The sequence below is a fragment of the Anopheles coustani genome, chromosome 2 (genome assembly GCF_943734705.1).
Source record: "Anopheles coustani chromosome 2, idAnoCousDA_361_x.2, whole genome shotgun sequence".
NCBI classification, from domain to species: domain Eukaryota; kingdom Metazoa; phylum Arthropoda; class Insecta; order Diptera; family Culicidae; genus Anopheles; species Anopheles coustani.
In genome coordinates, this window is record NC_071289.1 from 72,117,384 (window position 1) to 72,130,185 (window position 12,802).

Sequence of the window (12,802 nt, forward strand, 5' to 3'; positions counted from 1 at the left end):
GATACTGCGATGTGTCAAGCGGATCAAACAACTGGAAGCCGGACGGAGGGGGTTTGTGGCAAGCGCCCTCTGTCATCGCACCTTACCGTGGGTCCATCGGGCCAGCAAGGATGTGAAAATATCACAAATGTATGCCCGCTTGCCCGGGGGGTCGGGAAGGCACGGGACGGAGGGCGGGCGTGCGAGCAGCAATACAGGTGGTTCTGGGTTCCTGCTACACGTCGACAGGACATGCCAGGGCACCCGCTCGGTTTGCGTGAGGTTTAACAGCTGGAAGAGCTGAATCCTTCTCCTTCCCGACCGGGTGAACCTTCATGGGCGGTAAATAAACCCAGATAGCTGGCCCACGGTGGAAATCCAACTGGGGAGCCGTCGGGAGGGATCGAAGCGTGCCCGAATGAACTAGAGTGGGTGTGTTGATACGAGTATGTGTGTGTTTATGTACAACGGTGTAGTCCGCAGTGGCTCTGGGTGCTACGGAACGATAAAATCATTGCATGGTTGGTCTTTCTCCCTGCTGGGAAATCCGAGCCATTTGTGGAATAAGGGAACACCGATGGGGTAGGGTGGCCCGCAGGGCGGACAGCGATGAACCGAAAATCACCACAGGGAGGGAGGTGTGTGGATCATGTTGGTGGTTGGTCATTGTTCGCCGTGCTGTGTCCCTGCCATCTGCCATTGTCTGGCCGAGCGAAGTAGAGTAAGGGGCTACAGAACTTCACGCTCCCCGCTCCCCTACCCCAAAGGATATCCCCCCCCCCCACCCATTCACCCTTCTTGAACCATTTTGTAATCCCCCGAGCGGGGTTGGAGTGCGTGCGAGTGTGTTTATATACGTCCGATTGGCGATCGAATCAATTATCATTAATTCATTTCGAGAGTATCGCACATCCGCAGCTACTCCGAAAAGGATGCGTTATGGCGCATCGGGCGCAGGGTTGTTTGTAGGCGCATTTGTGCTCGCTTGTATGTGGGTGGGTGGCGTGTCCTGGAATTGGTACAATAAATAATATCGGGCAAAGGAGGAGAAGGTGGTTCGGGACCCTCCAACCAACCCGGCTCAGTGACTTATTGGCACAAATATTTAGCAACAACCTAGGCTGACGGAATGGGAACGGACCGTTTTAAAGAATAACTCTATTATTATATAGCATAACATTTAGTATCACGCATCAAAGCTAATTATTTTTTATAGTCGGTTGCTCAAATTTTAAATTGTTTACTTATGTTCATGCGAGTGTGAAAATGTTCAGTCGGTTAAGGACGACTTTAAGAGTATTTTCACTTGCATGGTAATTGCTCGCAGCTTAGGACAGATCGCGAATGGAGCTCACAAGTAGAATGCTTGTGCCGGCCACGAATCATCAGTCCACTCCCACGCGCTCTTGAACCTTTCCCCTCGAGCCAACTGGAAAAACAAACCCGAAACGGAACCATTTCTCCACCGACCGAAGCAAACTGGGCGAGGACTCCCCCGTTTTGCACGAGGTCGTCTTGGAGAAGGTTTTCAATGCGCCCCGATCTCAGGAGGAGAATTTTCCGCACACTCGCAGGGGAGTGAAGCGTTTCGTTCCGTCGTTCCATCGTCAGCCAAAAGGATCATCCGCCAAAAACGCAATCCTGCTCGGACGCTGGGCTCCTGGTAGGCGAAGTTTGTGCTCGGTTTGGAGTGTGGTTTTGCCGAGGTTCCAATAGGGCCATTCTCGGAGAGCATTCCCGAGTCCGTCTTCGTGACTTGCAAGCCTGAGCTTCCGAGTGGTTTCTGTTTCACGAGCTTGCGTGTCTTGGGTTGAGGCGAGGGTAACTCTTTCCCGTGTGTGGGTTTCGACGTTTCCCAAAAGAGTCAAGCAGAGGGCTTACAAAAAAGTGTGGTTCAATCTACCTGATTTTGTGCACTTATCTACAGCATTGGTTTTCCATGAAGCATGGTTTTTAAATGGGAGTAATTGATTGATCTCCGAAGAGCGTAGGTTCCTAGTCATGTAGAAACGTTAAAATTAATTTAAAATAAGTCTCCATTTGAAAACTGTTCCGGATCAGGTATAATCTAGAGCAAAATAAGAATCCTGTGCGTTAAATTAGGAAGATACCTGCTGGAACTAAAAAAAAGGTCATACATTTCACCAATAAAAATCATGACATCAATTTACATATGGTATGGTAAGACAAAATATTCTCATGCTCGAGATTTTCGGAAATGAACGTATTTTCATATAAAAACTCAAATTTAGATTCCCTTTCCATACTGCTTGAAAAGGGGTTTTGCAGCTCGGTCTTCCAGCAGCTTTCGACTCCAATGCATTGATGTACCAGCTCACGTCAGGTGAACGGCAAAGCACTGGTTTCGGTGAAGTAAACCGTCTGCGTTGGGAGTTCGGGGCGAAAGGACATCGCAGAACAAAGGATTGACATGGGACATTCCCGCGCCCGGCAAAGGCGTTACAATTTGCTACACACTCCCGGGAAACGGTACGTTCGGTTCGCATCCGATCTATTCCGTTCGTCGGTCGAGTCCGGGACTATCCGGTATGCTCCTTCGATGTGTCGCACGTTTCCGAATGGCCTGGTGGAAGGTTTTTGCTACCATGAATCTCCCAGTATGAAGCCTATGTGTGTGTGTGTGTGTGTGTTTGTGATGATGTTGAAGTTATTTGGCACAATGCACACGCAACGGTGGAGTTTTGAGGGGTTGTCCACAATGTCCTGGCGCCAATGGTTGCCGATGATGGCAACCGTTCACCGAGTAGTTATGATGTTTGTATCGATACTGTCAGTACGTTCGACGCGGTTCGATGGGGTCCGATGTTGGAAAAGGAGGACACAGGAAGGTTGCGCCGAAACGAAGGGGAGAGGGATGTGAGTTAAGCGTCCCGTTTCTTCAACCCCTTCCCGTTCAATCCTTCAACACGGCACGATAGTGGGTGGCTTTGTTGTTGTTGCTAACGTCGTTTGTTGCGTGTCCCGAAACATCCGCATGTGTGTGTGTGTGCGAAACGGGCTATCTATCGGGCTGCAGTTGCACCTCGACCACCTGCTCCTATGCACCCCGCTAGGTTCACCCCGTCGACCGCAACACGTCACGGTGCCCCATGGCAAGGATGCGATGCGTTTTCCGCATTTATAATAAATGGAGGAAATTTATGCATTTCGATCGGGCCGAAACGGGCCACACGGAAGCAATTGCGTAGCCACACACCGAACGCATACTCCGACGCAGCACAAGGGGGAGGGTTTTCCGGCCGAACTGCGGCTGCCGGAAAAGTGGTGTGGACAACACGCACAACAAATGATGGTAACAGATGCTGTTGCTGTTGGTGTTATTTACGATAAAGGGTCTAATCTGTTCTACATCAACCAATTTATTTGTTGTTACCGTTGTTCTAAGATGGTGTTGTGTCTACTTTACCCTATCGACGGTTGAATCACTATGGTGACAAACGCTGTTTCACCCTCCCGTGCACATTCTTTTCACTCCCTTCCGCTGGTTTAATTTGTAAGCAACACGATGTACCGGAAAGTGCAACGGTTCCGGAAAGGAGCGAACAGTAGCATTGCAAAATTTGTACTCTAAAGTGTACATTTTAATTGGTTTTTGTTTTCTTTTTATTGTAAAGTATCGTCTTTTATTTTATTTTGAATTTCAAAATTACATTACTGGTTACGTACCAACAGGCTTATTTAGGCAATTACAGCTTTTATATACTTTAAGATTATGGCTGTTTCTTTGTTTATAGAGTGCTTTTCGTTTGTTCGCAATTAGATCAGTTTCATCAAACCTTATACACTACACCAAAATAGTACACAGCACGCTAAAGCAGAAACAAAAGCCGTTTGGTTTGTGAGTGACAATTATATTATTTAGTACTTAATTAGTGTTGTACATTTGGATGTCTGTAATGGAATTGGATAAATATGAAATTTTCATATTTACTTAAACGTTCTTTTTTATTTGTTTTTAGAAAAATCTGCATCTAACTTTGTTCAGTATGTTGTGGCGAAAACTGCGCCTCTTCCAAAACAAATCCATGTGAAATGAATCTTCCGAAAGTTGGTTGGTTGCTTTAGGACGTGTGGTGTATCTTTAAGAACCCGTCTCCCGATTCAAAACATGTGTTCGAAAATCCATACTACCATCGGCGAATGGATGCCATTGTCACGCGGTTAATATTCGTGTCGGGCCACCAATCATCGAGTGTCAGCCATAATAACCCCTTTCTAATCCGTGCGCGTGACACGGCGTGGCGGGTTGCTTAGTTTTCAACTGTCACCTTGGTGTCTAAACCTTTGCCACACTTTGGCGCATTTTACGAACCAATTTTTCATAATTAATCCACATGTCGTTAAACAAATGCCGTGCCGCTCGTTCTTTGTGTTGCGCTTTATTTTTCTCTATCAATTTTGAAACCCAACTTGAAAAAAAAACAGTTATCTCCAGACCGCACGGGTGGTAGATACATTGACGTGTGTGTCGTTTATTTATCCCGCACGCTTCAAACTGCTCCACCACAGTTTACTGCGATGATTTGTCTGAATTTCGGACGTTCGGGAAAACCGCCAGATCGACTCCTCCTAAGGAGTATGCCCTAGCAGTTCTCCACACAGCTACGCCACAACAAGGAAGTGAAAACGCATGTTTATGGTTTTCCATCCCGATTGCGGTGAACAGCGAATTCTTCGGTTCGGATTGGTTTTCTTTCACTCGTTTTCGTATTTTCGTGGCCACTCGAGGCACCCGCGACAGTGTGTGTGTGTGTGTGTGAGGGGCGGGGCGAGAATCTTTATTCACTGGGATTGATTTACGAGCGGGCCTGACGTCCGACCCGGGGAGTAGCATAAGTTGCGTCCGGGTTTGAGCAGGCGGGTGGGAAAACTACTCCCAGTTGTGGCGCGTGATGCGGCGAGGTCATCCGGATGGGATTCAGCAGTGCGTTCGCTTCTGTGGCTTCTTCCACTGGCCGAGGTGATTTATTGGAATAATATTCAATTATTAGCCTCCGCGAGGGGCAGCGAGATGGCGTCTAATGGCCGGCAGGATTAGCTGAGCAGTGAGCATGTGTGGTGGTATCGGTTAAGTCTATTGATTTTGGGGTTCTTTTTTGGTGCGCTTACGAAGTATGAAGAAACACATTCACATCACGCGTTCGTTTCATTCAAAACGAATTAAGGGAGAAAGAAAGATACAATCCAATGTTTGTTTTGGATTGTTCACATCGTTAGTGGAACGCATGATCCCTCTTTGTGTTGTGTTTTTATTTGCTAATATTTTATTGTTTGAAACGTTTTCTTTTTCAGATTTTATTCAAGAAATTTCCTTTTCATACTACATTTCAGCCATTTGACTTATTTAACTGTCATATTTAGGAAAAAAAATCGAAAACAAACGTACTTAAAAACCTGTTCTTACTCGTGAAAGGTCGAAACATGAAAAGTATTTGTTTCAGTAATTCGACGATTGACCTTTTTGTTAAAAATGATGAGAATTAGAAATGCTTCAAAATACAACACATAAAATTAGGTTGTGTTAAACTGTGTTTAATAATTGGACAAGAAAACATGTTTTAGATAATGCTAGAATTTTGCAGGTATGTTTAAAAACTGTTTCAGGTCAAATCATCAACTAACATTTCTGTTATCTGATTAAGAAAAAGCGTTGGATAGTGTAATACAATTGCAATAACCTTCTTAACCTACGCAATTTATAAAGATTGAAGTCATGTAAATGAAGAGTTTAATACAGCATGTATTCACGAATCTGCTACCTGATTGTTTACTATCACCTTTTTCACTTTTGTTTTCTATATTTGAAGCCGACAATAAATCTTTCTTCCAGTAGACAAATTCTTGTATAATCCTAATAGGCGATGACAATACTTTTCCACTGAAGCCGGTTTCGGCTGGACGTTTCGGGTTGGTTCCTCCCAAGGCTGGCTCCTTGATCGACCACCGGGTGATTAAACTGGTTCCGTGTGTGACTCTTCGCTGCTGCCTCCGACCGCTGGTATGTCCCACTGCTTCTTCCCCCGCCTATTCGCCCTTCACCTGGGCCACCACGAACCCGGACGCTCTCGTGGACACTAATAGCTCATAAATTTATCATCGCACATATCGCGCGAACTCGCGCACGTTCGCGATCGTCTCGGTAATACTGCACGGGGCTCCCCATCTACGCTGGCTCCGAAGGCTCAACGTTGGGCTTCTTCGCGCACACTTTGCTGACCGTTGCTGTGCGAATGTGTGTGCATAAATCTTGGGCTATTTAACTTAAAACTCCGCACGTTTAACGACCACTTCGAGCAATGTTGGATCCTCGGCGGGGTTGCTCCTGGGTCAATATGTTGCCTCAGCTAGCGTGTCTTCTCTGCTGCTGCCAATGATTCTTTTTCTCCTCCCCTGGCAGGGAAAAGGAACAAGAAACCGGGAACATCCCCCCTCCAGACCCGCACCGCTCATTAACGCCGGTTAATCATAATCCTCTTCGGGATGCTGAGGATAGTGCCTAGTGGTCGTGTGCTCGAACAGTTTCCGTATCGACGGTATTGATAAGATATTTTTACTCCGTTTTGTCTGACTGGTCGATCGGGAGAGGAACCAGTTTTCCAGTTCGCTTCTTTGATCTTTATGTGGAATTTTTCAGGGGACGCAACAACGCCTTCATCGAACGAGGAGCTGGATGGGCTTCATAACCATACTATTACACTTTGTTTTAAGCTTTGTGTCGAAGATTTTGTCCTAAATGTAGTCCTGTTTAGAATCGTATTCACATAATTGATTTACGCATAGGACGAGGTGGATTTAACATTTTTTTTTATTTTATAGCACCTACTTTAGATAGGATATTCTAAAATAGTTTTATTATATTTATGCACGGTAAAATTAGGACCCCTGCTTAGTTTATATTTTACAACTATTTTTCATACCAAAATCAACGACACTTGTCTAGAATGATATTTTATTCTAAGTTTAATTAATCTGTTTCGATTGAATTGATTTCGATGTGGTATTGGTTTTTCATATAAGTGACGACCATTGATGTCGTGATTAAATTAAATTATAAAAGATTTGGTTCAAATTATTCATCGAATAAGAAGAAAACATATTACTTTGGAAAAGATTGAAATAAAGTGCCTCAGCGAAGCTGAATTTTTTCAACGTTTGAGCATGTGTGCAAAAAACAAGTGAAAACTCGTTTTAAAAACTCTAGAACACTAAGTTCACACTACATAAAAAAAGTTCAGTGCGTCGGCCGGGAATCGAACCCGGATCAACTGCTTGGAAGGCAACTATGCTGACCATTACACCACCGACGCGGTTGATGTCCTGCCGTTCCGGAAAGCATCAGACTCCAGGCACATCCAGGAGCAATCAGTCGATCGGTTTACGCTTGTCGTTTCAAAGCTGGAGCGACGTAGGTCATTTACTTGGGCGATAAATCTGTTGGCAAGCGGTTGGATTTTCCAGGCAAACAAACACCGCACGGTCACTTGTGGCCGAGTGGCATGTACTGAGCGTGTTTGACTCCGACTCTGTATTGGTCAGCTGATGGAAAATGGAAAACAAAAAAAAAAAAACCCCGGCAAGCAGCAGCGCGGGTTCATTCGGGTTTTTATCGCTCAACACTCCATAAATCATCCGGCCGATTGCGCGGCGCGTGGTGAATATCGAAAAACGTGCTTTGTCGAGGGGAAAAGGGTGCCAATTGGGATTACCGGGCGACTTAGATGGCCGCACGGTGGGTGGCCGGTGTGGGTGCGGTTGGACGCTGCCTGACTGAATTTGGCTATTTTTAATTCGTTGGCATCCCGAACGCTCGAATGCGTCGATGGCGTGGCGTCGATACAGCGAGCGCTCTTTCTCTCCGGCTCCGGGAAAGCCATCCGATTTGTGTAAACAAGTGGGGCCTCTCTACTGCAAATAATAATGGGATTCAGATGGTGGGAAGTAGCACCCAGCCCGAGTGGCCTTGTTTCGCAACTACAAAGGGTTTGCGGGTGATGGAAAACGCGCTTGACGATGAACGAATGAGTCTGTTTTCTTCGGGTACGTATTTTCAATTCAACCATTTCTTTTCAATAAAAAGCTATCGAGTCAACTTCTAAGTTGAAGTGCAATAATTTTCCGTGTGTTTGGATTTATGAATTTCCCATATCAATATTTTAATCGGTGTTGTAAAACAATCATGGTATAGAAAGATAGTAAAAAGCGGTAAAGCTGGGAATTTATAATCCGAACCAAACATCGTCCATTTTGAAACCACACCACATATGGCTCATTCTGTGGTTGGTAGTTTTGGTACTACCCACCCTCCCTCCCCCTCGAATGTTCGCCAAGTGTAGCTGTCATGTTTCAATTAAGTAAATTTATTTATCGACGTACAACCAAATATTCTGCCCGAAAAAAAAAGGTTTCTGCCACTTGATACGGAAGGAATCCGTTGATTTCGGTTCGCCGCGGGTTTTCGTTGTTGTGATTTTTCTCTGCACTTATGTTTTTGTAGCTCAATTTTATTCTTTTACTGTGTTCTCTCATTCTGCCGTATTCCGTTTCCCTCCAGTTGGATTTTTCTCCTGATTCCCCTCGTTAGGGCCGAGGGAATGCATGGGAGGTGGCTGGAATGTCGTGCACGGGGCACCGAACATTAGCATAACGAAAAACAAATCGATGCCAGTCAGTCAAAGCTACCAAACCGATATCGGATGCTGGCGGGCGCGAAACCGCGAATATCGACGAATGAAAGGAAGCGAACAGTGGAGATGAACAACAAACCCCTCATACGTACACAAACACACACATACATAATCGAGAAATCCAGCGGGCGGGCAGTGTCGATGATAAACTGGTTTTTGCGCTGTGAACGATGCTCGACGACAAATCTGTAATCGGGTATGTAATTGAGCTATACGATGAACCCGAACGTGACCGAAAAGGGATCTTTAGCACCGGTGTGGTAGCAGGCCACACAGCGTCGGGCAGGTTGTCAAACGTGTCACAGGCACAATGGAAACGGGGAGTGAGCGACGGGGCAAGGTGTTGGCGTTAAGCTGAAAGGACGTTTTGGCATCGCGATTTGGACAAACATGTGTAACTTTTAAAATCGTATCGATATCCCAAAAAAAAAAAAAAAAGCGTCACCAATCGCCTGTCACTTGTGGAGGTCGACGGCACTGGATAGGTGTGAGCTGGAGGTGTGTAGCTTCACCTGTGAGAAGTTCAAATTTCACACCCTCACTCGACCAGAGCGTTGTCTGACAGCATTTTGTCAGTGAAGTAATTTAAGGGCTCAAAACGGGAATGTTGCACTTACTGGACGAATGCAGGTCGGTAGTTGGTATGGAAAGCTACAATAAAAAAAATAATAAGCTTTTTAATGCTAGAGAATTGATGATGGACCGAAAATCCACACAAAAGCCTGAATCGTGGTGATGTTTTTAACATCACTTTAAATCGTACAACAACACAGGTAAGAGAAGATTGAAAGATGTGCGACAACAGAGTAGAAAATTCATTTTCTAACAATCACATAGACAATTTTCTATGTCTTGACAAGTGTAGCTTTGAAACGCAAAAGAAAAAACTATTCATTTCAGTCTTGTTTTATCTGTTATGTTATCTAGAACAATTGTTTCATTACTTGATTTACGCAATAAGGCCAAATATACGCATTTCAAATTGGAACATTCATTCTATTAGAAGCAGACATTAAACAACTATAAACGAAAGAAATTAAATTGCTGGATTATAATAAACTTTTATCTAGCAAGCAATGAACCAGTTAACGTTAATCAAAACCAATTAAATGGCAAACAACATTGATTCAAACATATTAACACTCAGAGCCCCATCGAATCATGTAACATGATGAATGTTTGTTTTTTTTGCATCGTTACACTTTCCAGTAGCACTCCAGTGCTGTAGATTGATGACAATGAGCATTATTTGAGGGGAAAACCCCCCAAACGGAATTACCTCCAAAGTTGTTAATCTCGTCGAGTTCTGCCGCATCGCAGGAGGTGGAAAATCAACAGCACAGCGAGGATTTTGCGCTGTTAAACAATCTCCGGCCTGGTCGGGTGAGTAGCATAGAGTGCCCCATCCTTTCACTCCCGGCTAAATGAAACACTCGCTACTGGCTGCTCATCCTCCGAACCGGATCGGGTTGGTTCTCACAGTCATTCGAAATTCCAGCACTCTGCCATGCTCTCTCCGGACCATCATCCCAACCGGGGAGCAACATCAGCCCTCGGGAATGCAGGTGGACTGAACAGATCCAGTGGAGAACGAGGGTGGTGGTACATTGTCATACCTTTCCCTAACTCTCACTGACCCGTACAGGTAGGCCCGGGGTGGCTAAGGGTGTTGTGATCTGCCCACAAAACAAAAAACTCCTTTCTACCCGTTGGCCATTTCGCACCCCGGTGCAGTTGATTACGTTTGAAAGCATTAATCAAATAGCTCCATTCCATGGTTGGCGGTGGGGCTAAGGAGCCTAAGGGGGTTGGGTGGGTTGTTTAAGTTCTGTGTGTGCGGGTGGGTTGAGGCGATTGTAAACGGTTGACCCGAACGGTCACGGAACCGAACGGGCGGAAGCGGAATCTGATCAGAAATCATCAGGTGACACGGTGCCATCAGCGTGCGAATAGACTTAACAACGGTGACTTTCGTCGCGTGTCCTCTTCCACCCCCTGAGGAGGGCTAATCCTTTGTTTGATGGACGCTGAACTCACAGCGAATCCTTCTGAAACTTGTATCCTTCCGCGGGTGCTGCGATCGGTGCTTCGGAACGGCTGGGCGTAGCTAATTAATTTATTAGGTTATTGATTGGTGCGTGCCGGTTGACTCCTCCAGCATCGAGCCCGCGAGTTTGGAACTCCCGCGAGCCAATCTAGCGAATGATCCGATCCGGTACTAAGCCGGGAATGCGCAGGAAGTCACTGGACCGGCATCGGAAGGCTGTTGTGATGTAAGCTTTCGCTCCACTTCCGTCGCCAGAAGCATTCCATTGCAAACCCCCAGCTTTCTGACGTTCTGAACGAAGCCCTTCACTTGCTCCACGATATTCGATTCCATTTTCAACCAGATTCGGAAGGTTCTTGTGTGTGAGTGTCACATGTTGCCGACGAGAGTATTGGATGCATTCCTTGGTGCCACTTATGACGAGGCTGTTAGCAGTGATGTTTGTTCTCGAGATCCTCCAGTGGACTCCTTAACAGTTCCCTCACACTCACCTACGGCCACACACACACACAGGAAGCAGAATTGATCCCCTCCCAGTCAGTATAGTTTGACTTCCACATTATCTTCCACCATGCCTTCGGCCGGCAACATACTTCCCTGCATTGATACATCTTAATCACGCCGTCGAACCAAAGCTGTCCTCGTCGAGCCCCAAGGGAGCTCGGTTCCGTTTTCCCAACCCCCGGGACCCGAACTATGTGCAACCGCGAACGGCAGATTGTTTGCATAATTGATAGGCATAACTATTAAACAAACAACCGATTTTGACCATTGTGCGATGGAGATGTCGAACGCGCGGCATCAACTGAGGGATGAGTTCGAATCCAATCACTCCCGGGGGTTGCACCGCGGGGTGAGGGCTGCCCTGTTATTATACTGCCAGTGTGCTCATCTCACAAATCACCCGAGGCCCCGAACCGGGCAGCCATCCCCTCTCCTTCGCTTCCCTTTCGTAATCGATAATCATTGGCGAAGCAAGGCGGGGGTTCGGGGAGTAGGTGGACGAGAAGTGGGAAAATATTTCGATTGAGTGAACATTAAAGTCATGCAATTCGGGGGATGGCGAATCAAGTGTTGGTCTAGTTGATTCTGATATTACAATTCGATAAGTATTATTGAACGAATTGATCTACCGCCTTTATTCATTAACACGGAGCTCTGAATTTTTGTAAAGCAATGGTTTTTCGAAATTGCCAATATAAACAGCTTTTATTAATTTTACATTAGAGCAAAGTGGAATTGAGAATGTAGAACAATGCTTTGGAACCCTTAAAAACACTAATTATGCTTTTTTTTTAACAAATCCTATGTAAAGAAAGAAACAATTGATATAAAAATCACAAGCCAATGTTACAACAATGATTGCAAAGAAATTCATTAGATAGTTATATAGTTATATGGTTGAAAGAATAACGGAAGCAATATTATAAACAAACAGTTTTTATGATCCAGTTATAAATAAGCATTTTTAGCAAATCTTAAAAATTCAAAAAAATGACAATCCCTTTTTTCACTAAAAAACAGCATTAAAAACGAATAAGTGGAGATAAGACAGATGCACCACTATCAAACGATGAAATCTTTACGTAATAAATGAAATAGAAAAAGTATGCTGAATAAAAAGTTCTTTTCAAATGGTAAAAACAATGGTTGTTAATTGAAATTTTCTCTTCCAAAAGAAAAAGATTCCATAATGTTGTACAAACAAGTTCGCTCAAGGTATCTTCAGTTAACTTTGGCATTAATTGGCAGTGTGATGCTAACAAACCCGACAGTTGGGCTGGGTTGAAATAAAAATCCCCTCTAGAAAAATCAATACCAAGCGATTCGGGCTGTCTTGCTATTCATAATAATGGTTCATTGAACATGCACCGATACAATAAAGTTGGGTTTAAATATCATTCCCCCCGTTAGTTCTGCGCATCAAAGCAATTAAAGCATAAGCTAAATAATACAGCATCGTTATGGTACTTGAAGGAAGCGGAGTGGGGTACAAAGTGTTGCCCATGTAGCGTTAAATAGTGAAATCGGTGGTAATTAGTATGTTTCACCGAAGTATCTTATCCGAATC

General features: G+C 44.9%; 1 non-coding gene across 1 annotated transcript; it reads right to left on the bottom strand.

The window, feature by feature from the left end:
- Window positions 1-7,235: 7,235 nt before the first annotated feature.
- Window positions 7,236-7,307, bottom strand: Trnag-ucc (transfer RNA glycine (anticodon UCC)). Its single transcript has one exon. It is a non-coding gene; the product is annotated as a tRNA-Gly (tRNA).
- Window positions 7,308-12,802: the final 5,495 nt, after the last annotated feature.